General features: G+C 38.7%; 1 pseudogene; it reads right to left on the reverse strand.

The window, feature by feature from the left end:
- Nucleotides 1-1,444: 1,444 nt before the first annotated feature.
- LOC138379661 (olfactory receptor 7A10-like) lies at nucleotides 1,445-2,363 on the reverse strand (annotated as a pseudogene).
- Nucleotides 2,364-7,848: the final 5,485 nt, after the last annotated feature.

The raw sequence follows: 7,848 nt of genomic DNA on the forward strand, positions 1-7,848 counted from the left end.
CGTGAATGAACCTTAGAAACACAATCCAGAGACTCACGGCTAAATACAGTCTCCTGGGGAGGCCACCCGCTCCACGGTCTCATTAGGCACTAATGGCATTATACTAAACAAATTGATTTTAGGATGTCTTCATACACAGCAATAGTTAACTAGACAATAATTGAAGCAAACAGAACTGGGGGCAATGATAATAATCTGCCATTTTTATCTTTGGCATTTGTTCTGATATTTGAAGACAGCATCCATAATTAGTTTGTGATTCAACTTTATTTCAGATAACTGCATTCAAAAGTGACTACATGGAGAGTTCCTCCCAGGTTACAAGGAGCGGTTGGGAGGAAATGCACGTTTGTGCAGGAGAAGTTGTGAGCCTGAGTCACGTGAGTGGCCAGGAATTCAAACACACTTGTGGGCCCTCCTTTAAGCATGAAGACTGAAGAGGTTCCTGAGGCTAAGAGAAATATAATGGAAGGTATTGGTATTGTTCATTCATTGCCCCTTTAGTGATGATGACAAAATTTAGAAAAGGGGGTGATATGTCATCGATGGCAAAACAAAGAGCCATTGTTTTAGGTAGCACTGGATGTTTTCAAGCAGAAACAGAAAGATAATTCAATAAAAATTAAAACCCACGAACCGAACTGACACCCCACTGAATAAACCCTCACACATGGACACCGATCCTTCATACTTCAACAGGGGGCTGTACAACTTAAAAAGGAAATATTTTGCATAATAATGCAATGTGTGGTTTAAAACTTTGCTTCATCATCTTTGAGGTCCTCTGTCACTCTGTAGCCACATTAGGTGAATCTACTTGTTCAAATTTGTCCCTTGTGTAGACTCCACTTGGAGACATGTCATCAAGAACCAGTTTTTTCCAGTGACTGTGGTGAGCTCTGTGGACATGAGCAAGAGAACAAGACCCCAATGAGAGAATAAAACTCAGCGACTAATTATAAAATACTAACATGCTAAAGTCTGCATTTCAGGAAAAGAAGTTAAAATAGGAATATAAAAATGGTGGTAGAAGTGCAAGTAAAAAACTATGGTCTCAGATTTTCTTATACTATAAAATTATTTAGGTGTCCTCAGTTGCTAAGTGTATTTTTTTCCCAAAGGAGCAGTACAACTCATGAATATTCCTTTAGTAAAACTTAACGAAGAAATGTGGTATGACACATGCCACGTGAGAAGAAATTATACTTTAAAAAATCCATGTTGTCTTATGATATGAATAGGAATTTCCAGGTATTTCTGATCCAAGGTTGGGAATAACATTGGGGGGAAAAAATAGGAAAACAACAAAAGAAAAAATAATCAGATATCAGAATGAGCAGAAAGCCTAAGGAAGTATGTTATTTCAATTGCATAGAGATGTCAATGTCAAAAAAAAAACAAAAACGGAAATTGCAGGAAATAAATAGAAGAAATAGTTCTACTTTCACAATCTGACCAAAGAATCGCAGTTTCTGGCTCCAAGGCTTTGAGCCCTACAATCACGGCTGCCTCCTCCGTTGCAATACAATTGGCCCCTTTCTAGTTTCCCTCGGAAGAATCGTTTCAGAGCCCTCTTTATGTCTTTATTCCTCAGACTGTAGATGAAGGGGTTCAGCATGGGAGTGACCACCGTGTACATCACCGAGGCTGTTGCGCTGGAGTGTGAGTTGTGTGTAGCAGCAGAGCTGAGGTACACCCCGAGACTTGTGCAGTAAAATAAGGAGACGACCGCGAGGTGAGATGCACAGGTGGAAAATGCTTTATACTTCCCCTGGTGTGAGGAGATTGCACGTACGGAAGAAACAATCTTAGAGTATGAGTAAAGGATCCCAGCCAGGGTACAACCAGCCAACAGCACAGCCGCAAAATAAATCACCAAGTCATTGAGAAATGTATCAGGACAGGCAAGGTGGACCACCTGATTAAGTTCACACAAAAAGTGAGGGATTTCCAAGTCTGTACAGAAGGGCAGCTGCACTACCATTAAGCTTTGTAAGAGAGAATGCAGAGCACTGATGATACCAGATACTAGAACCAGCAGTCCACAGAGCCAGGGGTTCATGATGACCGTGTAGTGCAGGGGGTGACAGATGGCCATAAAAGGGTCATAGGCCATCACAGTCAGGAGGAAGTCATCTAACCCTGCAAAAAGCAATAAAAAGTACATCTGGGCGATGCAGCCTGCATAACTAATGACTTTGAGCCTGAATGCTCACCAGCATCTTCGGGATGCTTGTGGAGGTGAAACAGATGTCTACAAAGGACAGGACAGAGAGGAAGAAGTACATGGGCATGCGGAGGTGGGAGTCTGAGATGAACGCCAGGATGATGAACAGGTTCCCAAACACAGTGATCAAATACATGGCCAGGAACAGCCCAAATATGAGGGGCTGCTATTCTGGTTTCTCTGAAAATCCCAGAAGAAAAAATTCTGAAATCCATGTATTATTTCTTGGCCCCATGTGTTTGCTGTGGCTAGCAGTGAAGAGAAAAATAACATGATTTTTTTTTTCTTGCTGATTTGCTTGAGTTCTTTATAGATTCCAGTTATCAGCCCTTTATCAGATGTATAGCATGCAAATATTTTCTCCCATTATGTAGGTTGTCTATTCACTCTAATGATTGCTTCCTTGGCTGTGCAGAAGCTTTTTAATTTGATCAGGTTTTATTTATTTATTTTTGTTGTTGCCTTGACTGCTTTTGGGGTCTTCTTCATAAATTCTTTGCCTGGATCAATGTAAAAAGTGGGGAAAAGACATGAAAAGATACTTTTCAAAAGAAGATAGACTAATGGCCAACAAACATATGAAAAAGTGCTCAACATTTCTAATCATCAGAGAAATGCAAATCAAAACCAGAAGGAGATATCACCTAACTCCAGTGAGAATGGCTCTTATCAAAAACTCCCAAAACAACAAATGCTGGTGTGGATGTGGAGAGATAGGAACACTCATAAACTGCTGGTGGGACTGCAAACTAGTACAACCTCTGTGGAAAGTAGTATGGCGATACCTCAAAGGACTAAAAGTAGACTTAACATTTGATCCAGCAATCCCACTACTGGGTATTACCCAAAGGAAATAAAGACATCCTATAAAAAAGACACTTGCAGTCGAATGTTTATAGCAGCACAATTCACAATTGCAAAGATAGGAGTCTCATTTTGGAGTACGACATCAGGTACCCCTGTTCTGAGGGCTGTTCATGCCCCACAAAACACACACACACAAACACACACACACACGCGCACAAACATGAACACCACACATTAGCCTCCTGGAGCATGTTCCCACCATGTCCTTCTCGCCCCCAGCCATGCTGATTAGGAAAAGAATGGACACAAGGCAAACTATCAACATCAGATGATATTTCCCCTAATGAATGTAGACAGACAAATTCCAGATAACTTCCCATGGATGTCCCATCAATGCTCCATTACAATATGACCATTTTGTGCCCTGGATTTAAAGAAGCATTTAAAAAATCTGCTCAATATAAACAGAGAGAAAGCTAAAATGAGCAAGGGGGGAGGAAAAATACTTAATATACTTAGGTGGTCCCTGAGAAACTGTAAGAAAGAGAAAGTTTCCTGGACTCTGTAGCCATTCCAACTCTGGTTTTATCCCCTTGGTGTGGAGAATAAGTAACAAAGCAACAAAATATTTATCTGAAAGAGAAAAGAGGGATTTCTATACAATGTCAAGTCACCTTGCAGATTGAACACTGCAGTAGAAAATGAGCAATGGGAGTAAACACACCAGTTCACAAAAGGAAATATACAAAACAATAGCAAAAGTAGAGAATTTGAAAAGATGAAACAGTCAAAGATTTTAATAAATGATATTAACTGCAAATCTTATGGAAATCAGAAAACCTGGTTTTGAATCTTTATTTATTTATTTATTTATTATTTTTTATTTTTTTGCTTTTTAGCTCATTATGGGGGTACAAAAGTTCAGGCTATTGCCCATGCCTCCCCATCCCCTCGAGTCTGAGCTTCAAGCGTGTCCATTCCCTAGACAGTGCACATCGCACTCATCATGTAGGTGTGCACCCAACCCCTCCCCCCACCCCATCCCCCCAGTCAGAACTTCAAGCGTGTCCATTCCCCAGGCAGTGCGCATCGCACTCATCAAGTAGGCATACACCCATCCCTTCCACCCAGCCCCAACCTCTGTCCAATACCCAATTGGTGTTATTCCCAAATGTGCACTTAGGTGATGATCAGGGAAACCAGTTTGCTGGTGAGTACATGTGGTGCTTATTTTTCCATTCTTGGGATACTTCACTTAATAGAATGGGTTCCAACTCTCTCCAGGAGAACCAAAGAGATGCCATATCGCCATTATTTCTAATAGCTGAGTAATATTCCATGGTATACATATATCACATTTTGCTAATCCATTCATGAGTTGATGGGCATTTGGGTTGTTTCCACATCTTTGCGATTGTGAATTGTGCTGCTATAAACATTCGGGTGCAGGTGTCTTTTTTATAGAATGACTTTTGTTCTCTTGGGTAGATGCCCAATAATGGGATTGCTGGATCAAATGGTAGGTCTACTTGAATCTGTTTAAGGTATCTCCACATTGCTTTCCACAGGGGTTGCACTAGTTTGCAGCCCCACCAGCAGTGTATGAGTGTTCCTGTCTCTCCACATCTATGCCAACATGTATAGTTTTGGAACTTTTTGATAAAGGCCATTCTCACTGGAGTTAAGTGATATCTCATTGTGGTTTTGATTTGCATTTCGCTGATGATTAGAGATGTTGAACACTTTTTCATATGTTTGTTAGCCATTTTTATATCTTCTTTTGAAAAATTTCTATTCATGTCCTTTGCCCACTTTTTGATAGGGTTGTTCGATTTTTTCTTACCGATTTTCCTGAGTTCTAAATAGATTCTTGTTATCAGTCCTTTATCTGATGTGTAGTATGCGAAAATTTTTTCCCATTCTGTAGGTTGTCTGTTTACTCTCGTGACTGTTTCTTTGGCTGTGCAGAAGCTTTTTAATTTGATCAGGTCCCATTTATTTATTTTTGTTGTTGCTGTGATTGCCTTACAAGTCTTCTTCATAAATTCTTTGCCTAGGCCAATGTCTGTAAGAGTCTTTCCTACATTTTCTTCTAGAATTCTAATAGTTTCTGACCTAAGGTTTAAGTCTGTTAACCACTGTGATTTGCTTTTTGTGAGAGGTGAAAGCTGTGGGTCCTGTTTTAGTCTTCTACATGTGGATATCCAGTTTTCCCAGCACCATTTATTAAATAAGGAATCTTTTCCCCAGAGTATGTTTTTGTCTGCTTTGTCAAAGATTAGATGGCTATATGAGGATGGTTTTATATTTGGATTTTCTATTCTGTTCCACTGGTCTGTGTCCCTGCACTTGTGCCAATACCAGGCAGTTTTAATAACCACAGCCTTGTAGTACAGTTTGAAGTCTGGCAAATTAATACCTCCCATTTTGTTTTTGTTGCTTAAGATTGCTTTTGCTAAACGGGGTCTTCTCTGCTTCCATACAAAACATAAAATTATTTTTTCTATATCGGTGAAAAATGATGTTGGTAATTTAATAGGGATTGCATTGAATCTGTAGATAACTTTGGGCAGTATAGACATTTTAACAATATTTATTCTACCGATTCATGAGCATAGTATGATTTTCCACCTATTTACATGTTCTGCGATTTCCTTCCTCAGTGTTTCATAGTTCTCCCTGTAGAGGTGTTTTACCTCCTTAGTTAAATATATTCCTAGGTATTTTATTTTCTTTGTTGCTATTTTGAAGGGTATTGAGTCCTTAATTTGGTTCTCTGTTTGACTGTTATTGGCATATATGAATGCCTTTGATTTGTGTGTATTGATTTTGTATCCTGAGACTTTAGTGAAGTCATTGACCAATTCCAGGAGTCTCTTGGTTGAATCCTTGGGGTTTTCTAGATATAACATCATATCATCAGCAAAGAGTGAGAGTTTGATCTCTTCTGTCCCTATTTGGACTCCCTTGCTTCTGCTCTCTTGCCTGATAGCTCTCGCAAGGACTTCCAATACTATGTTGAAAACTAATGGGGACAGTGGGCAGCCCTGTCTGGTTCCAGTTCTAAGTGGGAGTGCTTTCAATTTTTCCCCATTCAGAATGATGTTGACTGTGGGTTTGTCATATATGGCTTGTATCATTTTTAGGTAGGTTCCATCTATGCCTATTTTGTTAAGCGTTCTTCTCATAAAAGGGTGTTGAACTTTGTCAAATGCTTTTTCTGCATCTATTGAGAGGATCATATGGTTCTTGTTTTTGCTTCTATTTATGTGGTGAATTACATTTATAGATTTACTTATATTGAACCACCCCTGCATCTCTGGGATGAATCCCACTTGGTCGTGGTGGATTATTTTTTTGATAAGCACTTGGATTCGATTTGCTAGGATTTTATTGAGAATATTTGCATCTATATTCATAAGAGAAATTGGTCTGTAGTTTTCTTTTTTTTTTGTTGCATCCTTTCCTGGTTTTGGTATCAGGATTATGTTGGCTTGGTAAAAGTGTTGGGGAGAATCCCATCCTTCTCTATATTGGAGAATAGTTTATGTAGGATGGGCACCAGTTCTTCTTTGTAGGTATGGTAAAATTCAGGTTTGAACCCATCCGGTCCAGGGCTTTTCTTTTGGGGAAGGTTTTTTATTGCTGTTTCGATTTCAGATCTAGATATCAGTCTATTCAGGAATTCTATTTCTTCCTGGTTGAGCCTGGGAAGGCTGTGTGTTTCTAAGAATTTGTCCATTTCCTCCAGGTTTTCTAATTTATGTGCATAAAGATTTTTGTAGAATTCATAGATGATATCATGTATCTCTGTGGCATCAGTCGTGATTTCTCCTTTCTTGTTCCTGATGGAGGTTATAAGAGTTTTTTTCTTTTCTGCTCTTGGTTAGCCTAGCCAGAGGTGTGTCAATTTTGTTTATTTTTTCAAAGAACAAACTTTTTGTTTTATTAATCTCCCTTATGGCTTGATTTTTGTCCTTTTCATTTAGTTCTGATTTAATCTTAATAATTTCTCTCCTTCTGCTGGGTTTGGGGTTGGTCTGTTCTTCCTTCTCCAACTCTTTGAGTCTATTCATTAGATTGTCTATTTGTAAGTTTTCTGTCTATTTGGTATAGGCATTTATGGAAATAAATTTTCCTCTCAGGACTGCTTTAGCTGTGTCCCACAGATTTTGATAAGTTGTATCTCCTTTGTCGTTTAATTCAAAGAATCTTTTGATTTCAGACTTGATTTCTTCATTTATAAAATGATTGTTCAGGAGAAGGTTATTTAGCTGCCATGACTTTGAGTAGAAATGAGGATTTCTGTTAGGGTTCATTGTTACTTTTATTCCACTGTGATCTGACTAGATGCATGGTATAATTTCTATATTTTTAAATTTTTTAAGACATGCTTTATGTCCTAGGATATGGTCAATCTTAGAGAATGTCCCAAGAGCTGATGAGTACAAAGTATATTCTGTGGATTTTGGTTAGAATGTCCTGTAGATGTCAGTCAGGCCCATTTGTTCTAGCATTCTATTGAAGTCCATTATTTCTTTGTTTATTTTTTGTTTGGAGGATCTGTCCTGTACTGTCAGTGGCGTGTTAAAGTCTCCAACTATTAAAGTGTTGTTATCTATCGTTTGGTTCAGATCAAGTAGGGTTTGCTTTATGAATCTGGGTGCACCTAAGTTGGGTGCATATATATTAAGTATAGTTATGTCTTCTTGATGAATTTTACCCTTCACCAGTATATAGTAACCATCTATGTCTTTCATTACTTTTGTTGATTTAGAAACTAAGTTATCAGAGATTAAAACCACCATGCCAGC

Source organism: Eulemur rufifrons, unplaced genomic scaffold, assembly GCF_041146395.1.
Source record: "Eulemur rufifrons isolate Redbay unplaced genomic scaffold, OSU_ERuf_1 scaffold_114, whole genome shotgun sequence".
NCBI classification, from domain to species: Eukaryota; Metazoa; Chordata; class Mammalia; order Primates; family Lemuridae; genus Eulemur; species Eulemur rufifrons.